This window comes from Lemur catta, chromosome 15, assembly GCF_020740605.2.
Source record: "Lemur catta isolate mLemCat1 chromosome 15, mLemCat1.pri, whole genome shotgun sequence".
Taxonomy (NCBI): domain Eukaryota; kingdom Metazoa; phylum Chordata; class Mammalia; order Primates; family Lemuridae; genus Lemur; species Lemur catta.
The window spans coordinates 57,505,006-57,521,025 of record NC_059142.1 but is presented as its reverse complement, the minus strand read 5'-3'; the positions used below and the strand labels follow the sequence as shown (position 1 = coordinate 57,521,025).

General features: G+C 62.6%; 1 protein-coding gene across 7 annotated transcripts in view; it reads right to left on the bottom strand.

Moving 5' to 3' along the window:
• Nucleotides 1-16,020, bottom strand: part of LOC123620178 — a 45,872-nt gene that overhangs the window by 16,519 nt on the left and 13,333 nt on the right. The window lies entirely within an intron of this gene.

Below are 16,020 nucleotides of genomic sequence, written 5' to 3'. Positions count from 1 at the left end.
GTGGGACAAGCCCGTTTCCTGCCCCAAACCGAGGTCCAGGGGGACTCCCCTCCCCAGCAGCGGGTGTGTCTGCAGAGAACAGCCACACGCTGGCATTGTTCCCAACAGACAGACTCCCTGTCTCCCCCAGGGCTGCGACCGGGGGTCTGAGGGAGGAGGCTGGGAGGGCAGGGGGAGGCCCAGGAGAGGCAGCCTGGGCCCATCTTGCCGGAGGGAGGGGAGGCCCCAGCTGAGATGTCCTGAGGCTCTGGGGGCCTCTGCCCGTGTGGGGACAAGGGGTCACCTTTGCTCCCTGCTGGTCCCAGGTGGCTACCAGGCTCAGGCCAGTCCCAGCCTCCACCTCACCCGCCCGGTGAGGGGGGCCAGGGCCAGGCCTCCGGATGGTGCGGCCAGCCCCGGCCCACGGCGCTGAATCCCCCAAAGAACAACAGACTAGAACTCCAGCCGGATCCAGCCTCGCCAGGGTCCCACCGGGGCAGCTGAGGTTCCCTGTCCCAGAGGACGGTGCCCCTCTGACCGGCTGGGACGTGGCCCCAGCAGTGGCTCCTCCGGACACGGCACAGAAACAAACCCCTCCCGGCTGGCCCCCAGGGCCTCGGCCCGCCAGGACCCCTCCTGCCCCTCGAGCTGTCCTGGGCTCCACGACCCCAGTCGGGCGAGTTTCTCAGCTGCTCTGATAGCCCAAGACGGAGCTGGGGTCCCCTCCGCAGCTGTCCCAGCAGGCAGGTCTCCCCGGACCGTCCTCCCACCCGCAGAGCCCCCACCCAGCCCCAGAAACCCTCTCCGCCCCCGCGCCCGGTCCAGCCCCCCCTGCTCCTCAGCCTGGGCCTCGAGGGCTCTGAGCTCCTGGATGGTGACGGTGACGCTTGGAAGGAAGGACAGGCGGGTGTTGGTTTTCTCACGAGGTTCCAGAGCCGCCTTGTGGGCACCTTCTCCCTCCGTCCTGGGCCCCGTGATTCAGCCACGGACAGGGGGCAGCTGGGCTGAGCCTGTGGCCCTCGTGGCCTGGCCTGGTGCTGGGTCATTGCCCTACCGGGGACAACACAGGGACAGTCCCGGCCCTCTCCAGGGACGGTGCCAGGCCCCCCAGCCTCTCCAGGGGCCTGAGAAGGGGTTCGGGAAACCCAGGGGCCTGTGAGGGAAAGACCAAGCCCACCCCTCGCCCTTGGTCCACCGAGTCTGGGGCCTGCCCCGGTGGGCAGCACTGACAACACACAGGGGTGTCTGGGGTGGGGAACACAGCAGACCCCCGGCCTGGGTCCCAGGGGCTTCAGATTCACCCCTCTGTGGGGGGGGGGGAGGACCCCGCATGTCCCAGGCAGGTGGCGGGCGCAGGGCAGTGCGGGAGGTCACCCAGCAAACCTGCTCCTTCTTGTGGGGACAGGGCGGCCTTTTATTTCAGGACATTCCCATGTGCTAAAACAGGACGTAAACGTGTGAGAAACAGCACGGCCACACGCACCCTCCGGTGAGAGGCTCTTCCTCCGGCCTCAGCACCCCCCCCACCCGCCCCAGAGCCCCGGGAGGGGTCCCGGCGCAGCCCCCACCCGCCCCTCTGTCCCTGGGCCCGGGAGGGGTCCCGGCACAGCCCCCCCCCACCCCCAGAGCCCCAGGAGGGGTCCCGGCACAGCCCCCACCCGCCCCTCCATCCCTGGGCCCCCGCAGCTTCTCCTGCCGAGTCTCACCTGGAGCTGGGGCAGGTGCCCTGGGCCTGCGCGGGGGACGGGAGAATAAGTGCAAACAGCAGGCTGTGCCCAGGCGTCTCCCCTGGGCAGGGGCTGTGCCCAGGCCCCCACGCTGCCCCCCCCAGGAGGGACCCCCATCCACCTGGGGCAGGGCTGGGGTGGCGGCTCCGTGCTGCAGCCAGCGCTGGGCAGGGCAGGGGCAGTTCCGGGGGATTCTGTCTGACCCCACCCTCGCTCCCAGGCCAGACCCCACGTTCTCCCACGGCTGCTCCACCCCCCACACAGGGGCTGAGGTGGGCGCTGAGGTGGGGGAAACTCGGTCTGGAACGTTCTCTCTCTCATAAATCCACCGGGTCCTGGGCGTGACTGTCCAATCCAGGCTGGTCACGGACGTGGGGACGTTTGCGTCCCTGTGTCTCTGTGAGTCGGCACCTGCCGGTCTCACCACCACTTCCGTTGGGGTCACGGCCTGTCACCTCTCTGACCAAAGTCCTGTTAACCCTGGCGTCTGTCCCCAAGGGGCTCGGGCACCCCCTATGGTGGGCAGGGCTCCTCCCGGGCTGGGTCCCTTGGGGTAAGGGGGGCCCCGTCTCCACCACGGGGCTCCCAGCACCCTCTGCACAGACAGGAGCACCCAGGTCCCTTGTCCCGGTTCCCAGTTAGGGCACCTTGTAAATCCTCTGGCCTCAGCATCCTGCCAACCAACCCCCGCAATGGCTGTCCCCTGGCGCCGTCTGCAGCCAGGCCACTGCAGAACAGCCTCACCAGCCACCAGGGGCTTCCGTGGCTGCGTGACTCAGTTCCCAGCCAGGACCTCCGCGGGAAGCCACAGCCAGCCCCCCAGGCAGACCCCACGGCCCACCTGCCACTCAGAGGTGCCCCCCCCACCCCCGGCTCACAGCCCAGGGGCAGCCCCAAGCCTGGCATCGGGCACCGGAAGATGTCTCTGACCCCGTGTCCCCCAGGGCCCCTGGTGGGATGTCCCCAGTGTCCTCTGAAGGCCCCACAGAGAAAACGTGCCTTGCGGAGACCTTGGCAAAGCAGGCTGGAGCTGGGAGGAAGGCTGTCCCCCAACCAGAAACGCGCCTTGAATCCCGAGGGGCCTTAGGAACAAACCAGCAAATGACTTTAGCTCCTCTTTCCACAGAGAGGCAGCTACTGCACGGAACCGTGACGACGACTCCCCCAGGAATGAGGCTGACTCGGGAGTCTGTCGTGACCTCCACGTCAACGAGCCCCCACCCATGGACCCTCAGGCCCACCGTGTGGGTCCGCGGCCCACGACCATTTTCTCCAAAGGCAAAAGCAGGGGCCTGGGAGACGGCCGTGCCGGACACAGCGGGCGGCTGGAGGTCCCTGTCCCGGCCCTGAGACTTTCTCAGCACCCTCAGTGTCACCCGGGCGAGGACACGGAGGCCGGGTCTTGCTCCCTGCAGGTGCTGGAACCTCTGCCCGCAGGTGGGCGGCTGCTTCCGGGGCTGGGTGGGGGCCAGGGCCCTTGGAGGGAGGGGACCCGAAGGAGGCCAGGGAAGAGCGTCCTGGTCCTGGAGAGGGAGGGACCACCAGTGAGGAGGAGCAAGGAGGCCCTGGCAGGGGAGGCTGGCAGGAGGGAGGCAGGGTTCTAGAAGGTCCCTCGAGACTAGGAGGGGCCCCCCAAATGCCTGAGAGTCACATTCCACCAAGCTGGCCTCAGCTTGCTCAAAAAAAACAAATGAAATAAAACAAAACCCTACGCCGGATCTTGCCCACCGGAGACGCAGAACAAGACTGGTGGGGGTGGGTGTTTGCTGTGACTTGCGCTGCGGGAGTCGGGGGGAACGTGACAGGCCCCCCCAAAGGCTCACTAAGGGTCAGGTGGACCCACCAAAGGGCGGCCCAGGGCATCCGGCCTCAAGAGGTCTGGGCACGTCAAGATACCAGATGGGACACAGCACACCTCAGACCTGGCAGGTCGAGCCCCGAATCCGTATGCGCCTCGGTTCCCAGGACGCCTCTGCTCGGAGCTGAGCCCCGCAGGCTGGGGGCCCCTTTGGCGTCACCAGACGGAGCTGCGGGGCCTGCTGGCGTGTGCGGCTCTGTCAACGGCACGTTACACACGGCGCAATGGCGGCTTTCGTGGGCTGCGAGCAAAACAATCCCAGCCTTATTTTCCACAAGCACCAACAGATGTTTAAAATTGGGGAGAAATCTCTAGGCCCGAGACATTTCTCAGGCAGGGCCCCGGAGCGGCTCCAGGGGGCCGCATGCCCTCGGCCGCGCTGTTGCTCTAAAGCACGCCCTTCACCCGTCAGGAATGTCAAACAGAGCTGACCTCAGGGCCGCCGCGGCCCCACTCCAAACACAGCCCTCTCCAGCAGCAGGCCGGCCCCGGGGTGTTTGTCTAACTTAAAACAAACGAGCTGGGCGGTATATTATTTCTCCAACCAAACAATATTGAAGCCGCATGTGCAATGTATTACGATTGCTTCCTGCCGAAGCTCACGCGCCCCTCAAGCCTGCTCAGCACATTTAGCAAGTGAAAAACAGACGACTGTTTCCCATTTCACTGGGAAAATAGAAGCAACCAGAAAAGAATTTCCGTGTGTTCCCGCCACGGCACCTCCCCGCCCCTGGCCACCGCGGCCGCGAGCCCCAGCCCCCCCAGCCCAGGACGCTGCACCCTCTCTGCTCTGTGGCAAGACCCCAGGGAAGGTGCTCTGCCCATCCCCACCCCCTCCTCCTCTTTCCAGAACCTTCTCTAACCAGGCTTTTGTCTCTCCTGTTCCACCAAAAGTGTTCTTGCTGCGGTCACCGGCGACGCGGGGTCTGGGTGTCAATTCTCAGCCCCCTCCTGGCGGAGGAGCAGGGTCCCGCGTGTACACGGCCCCACCCGCTCAGAAGGCATGTCCCTCCCGGGCTCCCAGGCACCCGCGCCCCAGCCTGCCGCTCCCACAGCCCCCGTGTTAGCTTTCTGTTGCTGCTATGGAAGACCACTGCAGATTTAATGGGTTAAAACAACACAGATTATGATCTTACAGTTCTGGAAATCAGAAGTCAAGAATGGGTTCATGGGGTTAAAATCACAGCACCAGCAAAATCACCTTCTTTCTGGAGGCTTCCGTGTCTGTGCAGCCTCTGGAGGCTGCCCGCGCCCCACTTCCAAAGCCACCAGTCTCGTCTCTCTGACCTTTGCCCCCCTGTCACCTCTCCCCTTCTGTGACTCGGAAATTCCTGCCTCCTTCTCATAAGGACTCTCGCGACTGCGTTGGCACCGGCTGCCCCGGGACGGTCTCCCCGTCGCGAGGCCGTTGATGGAGGCACATCTGCCAGCCCTTTGGCCACGGGGTGGCACGTTCCCGGGGCTCAGGGTGCAGCGTCTTTGGGAGCCACTGCCTTGCTGGCCGCAGTCTGCCCTGCATGGGCCTCCACGGGCAAAATACAGTCACGCCACACTGACACCTGTGGGCCTCCAGCTCGCTACGACACGAAGTCAAAGTCCAAAAATCTCATCTAGATCTAATCAAACTCCGAAGTCCCAGATCTTATACTATAAGTTAGGGATGGTGATTCCTCTCCATCTGTAAATCTGTGAAACTCAGGAAACAAGTTATCTGCTCCCCAAATACAACGCTGGGACAGGCATATGCTGACAGTTACGGACATTCTCATTCAAAACGGGAGAAAACGAAAGGGAAAAAGGAGTCGTCAGGCCCGAGCAATTTCAAATCCCAGCTGCGCCAACACTGGGTTTCGAGGCCGGCGGATAAGTCTCGCGGCTCCCAGGTCCACACTCTGCGTCCGTGGCTCCGCCCTGGACTCGTTCTCCCGCCACGGAACGCAGCTCGCTTTGGGCCGAGGAGCTCTGTCAGCCTCTTTCCTTCCTGCCAAGGTCTGCCGAGCGGCAGCGTCCGTCATCTCTCCCCCCCTCCTCCCTCTGCTCCTCACGGTCCAAGCTGGCCACGTTTCTCTGATGTGACATTTCAAGGATGTTGCTGGTGTCCCGTGCGTGTCACAGGAATTCGCTCTGTCTCACAAGAGGGTCCTGCCCAGGTCTTTCCTAGATAATCTTCTCTCTATTCTTGGCTTCTGCTGAGAGGACCAAGGGCCTCCTGAGCCATGTGTCTAATCTCTGCAAAGACCCCCTGTGTGATCGAACACTCTGACTTTTGATGCTTCCACACCAGCAAGAACGTGTCCAGCCACACGGGAGTCTCTGCTTCCAGAGCACAGGTTCATGCACATGCACACACACACGCACGCACACATGCATGCACACACATGCAGACACACATGCACACACGCACACACGCACGTGCACACACACATGCACACACACGCACACACACGTGCGCACACGCACACACATGCACACACGTGCACACACATGCACACACGCAGACACACATGCACACGCATCCACACACACGCACACACGCATGTGCACACACACGCACACGCACGCACACACGCACACACTTGCATACTATACACAACACTGTGTGCACAGGCACAGACAAAATACACGCTGCAGCTCCCACACATACACAATGCTGTATGCACACACAGAAACACACACATTCCGCACATGACTGCACGCGTGCACATGCACCACAGCACATTCACCCACATATGATGTAGCACACACAACACAGCAAACACCTGCACACAGTCCTGCAAACATGCCACGCACAACACGTGCACGCACCACATGTATCTCGTGGACACTCTGCATCCACACCAGATATATGTTATGCATTACTGTGCACACACAGCACACACACACACAGACACGTGGACTCTGTACCCACAGAGAAACACACTAACACACGCCATGTGCATGCTCACATGGGTGATGGAGAAGCCCCAAGTCCACACCCAGCTGTGCTCCGGGGTCTTGCCCGATCCTATCAGAGAAGCCACCCAGGCAGGGGTTGAGAAGTAGGAGCAGTGACAGGAGGCTGGGGACAGGGTGGGAACCAGAAGGGGCAGGAATCAAAAGGCCCGAAGCCAAAACCTCCCCAGGACCAGCCCCCCCGCAGAGGCTGGAGCGTGGGAGGCCCACGGCCCAGGCAGCACACGCCTGGAGGTCTGGACACGGCTGTGCGACCACATCCTGCCCTGTCACCCCGTGCCGGCCACGCGTACCCCCCCGAGAAGGACACTTGTCCCTGGGGCTGGCAGAGGGCCTCTGCTGAGCCCGGGGAACAGGAGCGAGTGAGCCACAGAGCGTGGGGGTCCCTGCAGCCGCTGCTTCAGAGTTTATGGGAAGGAAAACCAGAGCGAGATACCCCATGCCCCCCTCGGGAGCAGCAGGCCGGGGACATCACGCTGGGCCCATGCAGCCCTGAGCTCGAGCCCTGGCCATCCACCCACACAGCACCTGTGACCTCGAGCTAACTCTGCGACCTCTGAGTCTCGGCATCGTCATCCATGCAGTGGGGACGGGGCCCTTCAGAAAGCTCTGGGAGGCCTACACGCTAGACGTCCCTTCTCTCTGCCCACCTCTTGTTCCCAGACTGCTCCCCTTGTCCCTCTGTGGGAAAGGAACAGGGACCGCGGGCCGGGCACAGAATGTCTTGGGGGGCTTTCAGCCCCCCAGACTGGTCCCTGGGCTCGCTCTCCCCAGCAAGGCTGGAGTCCCTGCCGCTGTCCTTCCCAGGCTGTCAGGGCGAGGCTGTGGTCTCCCCGGGCAGAAGCAGCTTCAAGCCCCCCCTGCTGATGAGCAAACTGTGCCTCCACTGAGTCCCCCCCGGTGGATGCTCCTCTGGTCCTGGGGGCTTACATGTAGCTCCCCGGAGTTGGGTGCACAGCCCCCACCTTCGCCTGCTCCCCTACTCCCGCCCACCCCCCAGAGTCCCCTGGTCGGGCTGTGCGAGCCGCCACCCTCGGGCGTGTGCCATGCAAGGTGGGCCGTGGCCGGCACTCGGCGCAGGGCAACGATGCCAGGTTTTCTTCCCTCCTCCCGTCCAGACGGTGAGGATGGAGGCCTGCAAGTGTCGTCTGTCTCTCATTGAGCTGGCTCTTCCCAGACAGGCACCGTTGTCTTGGGGGCCCCCGAAGGGGCACTGAGGACCAGGCTGATGGGGCACAGGCCTGCCCTGAGCTCAGCCACGGCCACTGCTTCTCACCCTGTCTGCAAAGCCCAGGACTTCAGGGGCGGAGGGACGGGGCAGTGCGTAGTGTCGATTTTGCCTTCACCCTGCAGCCGGCCCCAGAGCAGATGGGACTGTGTGCCCACCACCCTGCTCCCCTCCCGGGCCCAGCACCAGGGCTTGGCCATGGGACTGGCTGTGACCATTGGAATTGGCAGACACACGGTGGGGCACATCTGAGCAGAAGTTTCAGGGCGGGACGTGCCGGGGAAGTTGCTGCCTCTTCCATGCTGGTCTCAGAGTGAGACGAGGGGCACATCTGGGCGGCACCGGCCACCTGAGGCAGAGACGCTACAGCCAGCCACAGACACAGGGGTGAGGAAGAAACGTCCCCGTCTTACCCCCTGGGGTTGGTGGGGCCACTTGTTACACAGCAGTATTGCAGCAGTAGCTGACTGACAAAGAATTTGGTGTTAAAATTAAGACGCTGCCATAGTAAAACCTGAAACATACGGCACTGGCAGACAGTGGCTGAAGAAACTGCTTTAGAAAGCTGGGAACGGCAACCTGTGTTGTGTAATGGAAAAAAACTCCCTAAAACTGGCTCCCGCAATAACTTAGAAAACAGGAAACATACCCAGTGCAATTCTGGTTTTGGGCGAAGAGCTTTCCAAGCAAAATGTCACTACAGTGAGTTAGTTGTTACTGCTGCATTTGATGCATGTCGTGAAGTAGCTCAAGACGAAAGACAAGCTCAGAAAAGAGCAGGTGAGCTTGCAGCAGGATTGAGAGAAAACAAAGGGAGCTCAGAAGTTCTAGCATTTGTGGGATGAAAAATTGAGACTGGCTCTTCAACCAATAATGAACAAATCAAGGAGAATCTTGAGCTACAAAAGGCCTTCAGGAGTTAAAGCTAGGCTGGGGGTTCAAGTGCAAGCCCCAGCCGCCCCCCACCCCAGGTCTGCTCCCTCCTCCCGGGATGAGGCTCCAGCCTGTCAACGTCCCCGCGACTGAGAACGGGACACACAACCCTCCGAGCCCAGAGTCTGGGACGGGGCCCCCTTTTCAGACTCGGGGTTTCTGCCCTCAGGCTTATCTCAAGTGTTCGGGCAGCTGGACCGGCCGCAGCAGCCGCCGTGCCCGCCATCCTGTTATGAAGGAAGCTGGCCTGGGGACAGGGAGTGCGAGCCGACGCGGACAATAGCCGAGGTGTGCCAAGAGGGAAACACGAACCCAGGGAGGCCAAAGTCATCGCCGGCAGACACCCACATCCCTGCCCTGAACTAACCTTCCCTGTGTCTTGATTCTCCACCAATAAGTGTTTTTATCTCAAACCAGCCACTGCCGGGTGACCCCAAAGCAGGATGGGCAGATCCTCCAGCCTGGATCCCGGCCGGCCGCCCACGCTCCCGTGAGGAGCCCTCCCCCGGCCTCAGCCACCCGCACCTCTGCCCAGCCTGGTGGCCGGGCTCGAGCTGGGGGAGGCACCTTTGGAAGCCGTGGCCACTGCTCAGCCTGACCAAGGTGGCATTTTGAGCAAGGCCTGGTCCAAATCCTGGCTGTGCCACCTCATAGCTGTGTGACCCTGAGCAAGCTACTTCACGTCTCTGAGCCTCAGTCTGCACGCGTGTGACCCGGAAGTACTTGTACTGTCGATGCCGGAACGCCGTGGAGAGGGCGAGAGGTGTGTGTGTGTGTGTGTTGTCCAAAGGGCTGCGGAGCAAGAGCTGGCTCCTTCAAGGTCGCGCTGGGCAACGGAGGGAGAGGAGGAGGAAGAGGCTGATGCCAACGCCAAAGACAGCCTTCCTCGGGCAGCGAGACCAGTGCCCACAGGACCTCGGCCCCGTGCACGTGTGTGGCTGTGTGGATGAGGACTGTCACTCACAGCCCTGGCCAGCGCTGGTGGACGTGCCGAGAAACCCTAACATGACAGTGGCATCGCCAGACACAGATTCACTTCGTTAGACGAAAGGGCGATCCTGGAAAACAAGCAAGGCACAGACGGGACTTGAAGACGGGGCACAGCCACCCAGGACCCGCAGCCGGGAGACAGGGGCCACACGCCGACTGCGCTGGGGGAGACCCGGTGCCGCTGCCTCGAGTGGCAAACGACGAGCCGCAGTGCGCGTGGCCCGGTGTGGGAGCAAGAACCTCTCCCCGCACGTCGCGCCCTTGCTGGCCGCGCTGGCTTCTCTCTGCTCGGAACAGATCTTGCGTCAGTCTGACGTCAGCAACACAAGATTTCACACTCACATTTTGCACAGCAGATTTGTCCCTCTGTCCTCGTGGCTAATGAAAAAAACCCTCCTACCCACTTTTGTCCAAATTATCGAGAATTCAAGCAGATCCAGATAGGGCTCAGACGAATGGGATTTTCCTGTCTTCAGTGTCGTCTCAAGACAGTGTCTACACGTCCCTCCCACTCACCCTCCCTCGGGCCCCGGCCCCCTCGCAGGGCGTGTGGGAACTAGAACTTCCACCAGACAGAGGCCGGCCTGCCCTGTGCTGAAGCACAGCTGAAGAAGCCAAACGGCATCTCCCCTGCTTCCCACCCCGACAGCCACGTTAGCACTGGGTCTCACTAGTAGGCTCGACTGTCTACCTGTGAACAGTCCTAACGGCATCCACTCGGCCCCAGGGTTTCACAGCCGGGGAAAGGTCAAATTTTTACATAGTGTGACCCGTGTGAGCCCCTGCCCCCTGTTTGGTGGCCACAGCCACTCACAGAGGCAAAGGACGAGAGGACATGTGCGGGGACAGCTGTCGGACAAGCCTGGCTGCAGGTGGCTGCAGACCGCGGGGCCTGGACCTCCGGAGCAGCCCTGCCTGGCGCGCTGGCCCTGCGGGAACATCAGCAGGAGAAAAACTCTCCAAGTCTTCAAGACTGACACGGAGTGCGTGGCCAGGAGGGGCCCGGCCCCCAGCTGAAATCTGAGGGGGTCCCGCAGCAGGGGCCGGGGCAGACTTCATGGACGGCCCCTCCACACCCTGCACGCCGCTGCCCACCCCTGCACAGCGGCTCAGGTGCCTCCTCCTGCCCAGAGCGGCGCCGTTCACCCCGCACCGGGGTCCGTGTGGAGCCGGCCCACGCTGCCCACCCTTAGTGCCAGCGCGGTGGGTCTGATTCCCAGCTTCTGTGCATTCTCCGACAGTGCGGCCCAGCGAGCTGGCCGGGCAGCTCGGCATTTTAAGCAGCTCCATCCGGAAACATAAAGGCTCCGGCCTGTGCCGGGCAGCGTGACATCAGCTGGTGCCGGGTCACCATGGCGACGCTCTGGGGCGGGAATGAGTGAGCAGTGCGGCCCCGCCCCAGGCCTGGGCGATGGCCTTGCGAATGGCCCTGGGAGCAGGGAAGGGCCCTGGGCTGGCGTCCCGGGGGGACCTCGCCAGGAGGGCAGCAGTTTCCCTCCGAGGGGGAGTGCAGAGCGGGGCCCGGAGCCGGCTGGAGACCAGGCTCTAGAGAAGGGCAGGGTGTGACTCAGGTCACCCAGGAAGACATGGGTGGGGCAGGAGGCCCACGGCAAGGGTCCTCCCCGTCCCTTCCCGGCCTGGAGCACCACAGGCCTTTCTGCTTGGCCTCAGGGCGATGCCGGGCACCCCTGAAGCCAGGCTGGCCCAGGGCAGCCTACGCAGGCATGCGGTGGGCGGGGAGATGGCCACCCCACCTGTGCGTCCAGACAGCCGGCACGGGATGAACGCGGGAAGTGGTTTACACGCTGTGGCTGCATTGTCACGTATGTGCCGTGTGTTCTCGTTGCTGGTGAGCTTTGGGGAAGACGCTGGGTGCCGAGTGGGGGGGCCCCGGGGGCAGGGGCTGGGTGGGGGTGGGCACTCCAGTCCTGGCTGCAAACGGCAGGGGCAAAGCCGGGTCCGTGGACGCGGGGGTGACAGCGGGGACCCCACACTTCCCAGAGCCAGTGCTTGGGCTTGGGGAGGGAGGCGAGGTGAGTGGGCCCCGAGGTTAGGCCTGAGCTACTGGGCCGGGCAGTTCAGGAAGAGCAGGCAGGTGGCCTGCCGCGGGCACCACAGGGGTGGGCAGGACCCGCACGCCAACTGCTCAAGTCAGGGAGCAGCCGCAGGGTCACGCCCAGGGGGACCCCAGGTGGTGATGGCCAGGCCCAGTGGGGGTCCCCCCCGCCGGGCACAGCAGGGCTGAGCGAGGCCGGGCAGACAGGGGACGGGAAATCAGAAAACAGGCGACGCCCAGGCAGAGCATGGCCAGGGGCCACCAGTGGCTCCTTGGGGTCCCAGGGCGCTGGGGTGCCAGGGGCTGGCGCTAGTGTCTCTTCTTCCTTAGGCCGCAGCGTGGGGGGCAGGACGGGGGCACCTGCTCGAGCAGCAGCTCTGAAACTCAGCTTCAGCAGGGGGTGGGCGGGGGGCGCTGGGGACAGAGCTGGGACAGACGCGGGAGCAGCCAGGGCCCCGGCAGGTGCCACTGCGGTCACAGGAAAGAGGACAGCAAGGCCTCCGTGGGGAGCAGGGCTCCCCCAATGTAACGCCGGGGTAACAGCAATGGTTCTGTTTCCCAGGGCCACCTACTCAGAATGACACCTCGACGATGGCATCGACCTTGAGCAGCAGAGCAAACAGGAGAATATGCAAATGCGCTGCCAATCTGGGGAGGCGAATGCTGAGAGCCACACTCGTTCATGAAGCGGAAAGTCCAATATTTGGACACCCAGATTCTCCTTCCCAGGACTAGGCCCCATAACAACCGCGGCCGCTTGTGCACGATGATAGATTGTAAACAGCTGGTGGGATCAGGCCTTCGCAGCCCAGAAAACTGCAAATCAAAAAATCCACATGTTTAATAAACAGATGAGGAATCAGGATGTGAACAGAGAAAAAGGAGAGAGAGAGAGAGAGAGAGAGAGAGAGAGAGAGAGAGAGAGAAGCCGCCGCTGGGTCCGGTGTTGAGCTGGGGACGTGGGGGTCTGGGACCTGCCCGGGGTGCGGGACTCCGGCCACTCTGCGGGCACAGCAGTCCCAGGCTCAGGGCTGCACAGCCGCCACGAGCCCCTCCCGGAGCGGTGGGAATCTGGGGCAGCCTCCGCTGACGGGGCCCGAGACCGTGGAGAGTGGTTCTGTCGACACAGGAACGGGGAGGGGGTGCAGTGGGCCCTGAGAGTGGCCGGACCCAGCCCGGCCGCAGCAGAGCTCAGCGCGTGCCCAGGACGGGGACGGCCACTGAGGTCTGAACGGGAAGGTGGGCCTGGTGGGGTCTGGGCAGGGAAACCCCAGAGTCCCTGAACAGCTGTGACAACCCTGGGTGGGTGCGGGGACAGAGGGAAGGCCCCGGCCGTGAGAACAAAGCCCCAGAACCCTCAGGCAGGACCAGTGCCCTGGGGCTGAATCCCAGCCTGGCCACTGACCAGCTGTGTGAGATACCCTGGGGACACGGGCTGCCTTGGCCACTGCAGCTGTCACTGGTTTGGCCTGCACAGATGTGCACCTGCCCCCAGGCCCCGCGTGGCCAGCACCCCCGTCAGGAGCCTCCCTGGCCCCCACCCCGTGCCTCCCGCCACCCCCAGGACCACCCGTCCTGCCTCCGCCTGGCCCCCTCCTCCACCACCCTGGGCAGCATCTCCCCTGACCTGGAGACCTGGTGGCACATTTAGGAGGGGACACAGCCATGTTGGCTGGGGACTGACTGTCACGAGGGCAGGGTGAGGGCAGTGCCCAGATGAGGAGGGGGCAGAGAGAGACCACAAGTATCACAGGTGAAAGGTGGTCGAGGGAGAGCAGACGGAGAGGCTGGCCAGGGTGACATGGAGGCAGGGACAGGGTGTGGGTGACATGGGCACCCCGAGGAGAGAAGCCAGGCGGTCTGGGGGACAGGAAAGGCCACAGCCAGCTGAGGAGGAGGACAGGGGCCTGCCGAGACGGGGCGAGCACACAGGGAGGGGCTGGGGCGCAGGTGGAGGCTCGGGGACGGGGACCGGGACGGGGGGCATGTGGGGGTCGAGGGGCGCATGTGTGAGGCTCCGGGAGGCTGGTGGGCGCTGTGATCTGAACAACCTCCATAGCCCCACAGGGCGGGAGGTGAAGGCCGACCACGCTCCACAGCGACAGGAAACAATGTGAGATACATGGTGACAAGTGCCGTCGAATGCTTTCTTACTAGAAACAGCAGCAGGCAGAACACAACAGAGGAACATCTAAAAGTGCCGGGGAAGAGAGAACTGTCAACTCAGAATCCACAATACTCGGCAGAAATCCTCAAAAATGAAACGACAACATTGTGACACTTTCAGACGCACAAAACCTGAGAGAATGTATCACCAGCAGACATGCAATATGATAAACGAAGAATAATCTTTATGCCGAAGGAAAACGATTCCAGATAGCCACTGAATCTATCCAAAGCAATGAAGACCACTAGAAACAGTAAATAGGTGGTGAAGATAGAAGCCTTTTTTCTCATTTTTAATGTCTTTATAATGGATTTGTCTGTTTAAGGCAAAAATAACAATTTATTATGGAGGAGTATAATATGTGAAGAAGTAGGTGTGTGACAACAATGGCACAAAGGACATAGAGAAGAAACGGAAGCACCTTAGTGAAGATTCCTACGCCACAAGCCAAGCAGCAGAATAGCGTCCACAGGTGCGCTGTGACCGAGCCACCGGGGTGTGCCACGAACCCCACAGAACACACAGAACCATGAAAGACAGGAATAGCTGATGAGTCCCCGGTGCCACAAAGTTGGGGACGGCTGTCTGGGAGGACTCAACATCGTTACAATGTCTGTTCTTTCAGTATTCACCTACAGATCCCAAAATCCCAGCAGGCATTTGTCTCTGTAAACACGGATTATAAAATGCACATGGGAACGCAAGGGACCCAGAACAGCCACCACAGCTGCGAAAGGTGACAGGTTTGGGGGTTTGCGCTACGTGATCTCAGCACCCACAAGGCCGCGGATGGTGCGGTGCTGGTGTCAGAACCAACACGTGGTCACAGGACAGAAAGTCCAGGAACGGACGGACCACGTGTGGCCACAGCACGGGGGGACACGGCAGCTCGGTGCAGAAAGTCCCTCCACACCACGCACCGAGCACGTCAACGTGGCTCCTACGACCAAAGCCAGAGTTAGACCCGAACCTGCCACGGGACCGGCCTTGCTGCCGGACGCTCCGGGCCTCCCCAAGTTGGGAAATCTCCCCAGAAGTTCCTCGCTGTCCTGACCAGAACAGGGGAGGCAGGGAAGCTCCGCCCGGCTAGGACCGAGACAGGGGAGGGACACAGGCCCTTCACGGACGCCCCCCCGTTGCCTGAGGGCAAGGACAGCAGGGACCGGGGCTGGTTCCTCTCCGCACCTGGGCTGCAGGTGGCTCCCAGCACCGTGTGTGACGTGTTCACACGGTGGGCGCAGTGTGAAGACACTGGATTCCGGTTACGCACACGGAAGAAACATGCGAGACCTACTGGAAGTGAGGGAGGAGGACACGCGTCACATGTGGGGGGGTCACAGCTCTCCCTGCCTTGTTTGGGGGAACCTACAGCACCCCGTGGCCTGCAGGGCCCCCCACGGTGCCCCAGGACCCTCCTGAGCTCATCTCCTGTGACCACGGCCACAGCCCTCGCCAGCCACTCCAGGCCCTCCTCTCCTCGGGCCTCCAACTCACTGTCCCCGCTGTCCCCGCTGCCCGGAGCGCGTCCCATGGTGCACGCCCTCCAGCCCCTCTCCTCTGCTCCAGCGCCAGCCGCCTTCTCCTGCGTCTCCCAACTCCCCCTCCGACAGCAGCCACCCCACCACGCGCGAGTCTCGTCCCACTTTCCCCAGAACCTTCCGGCGCTAGTCTCTGTCTCCTGACACGGCCCCCTTCGCGTGGGCTTCCGGGAGGCAGAGGCTTCGTTAGGGACATGTTTCCTGGCACAGCGTCGCACCCACAAGCACGAGGGGTGTTGGTGGCAGCCAGGCGGGAGGCTGCGGGGCCAACAGTCAGGTGACGGATCGGGACATGCTGGGCTGAGCCAGGCCGGGGACGGGACGGAGAGCCCAGGGCAGCCGCACACGGAGGAACCCGGTGCTCGGCAGGGCCCGTGTGCCAGGAACTGGCTCTGTGTGTAGAAAACGTGACATGGGATCCCGGTCTCAGACCCAGCACAGACAGATGGCTTCCAGATGGACACAGACGTGCACGTGAGAGCAGACGTGAGCGCAGCACGTGAGAGTTACACGTGAGAGCAGCCGTCGCAGGAGAAGGTCTCTCCGTGCTGGGGGCTGGGACGCGCCTGCTCACACGCAAAGACGGTGGAGG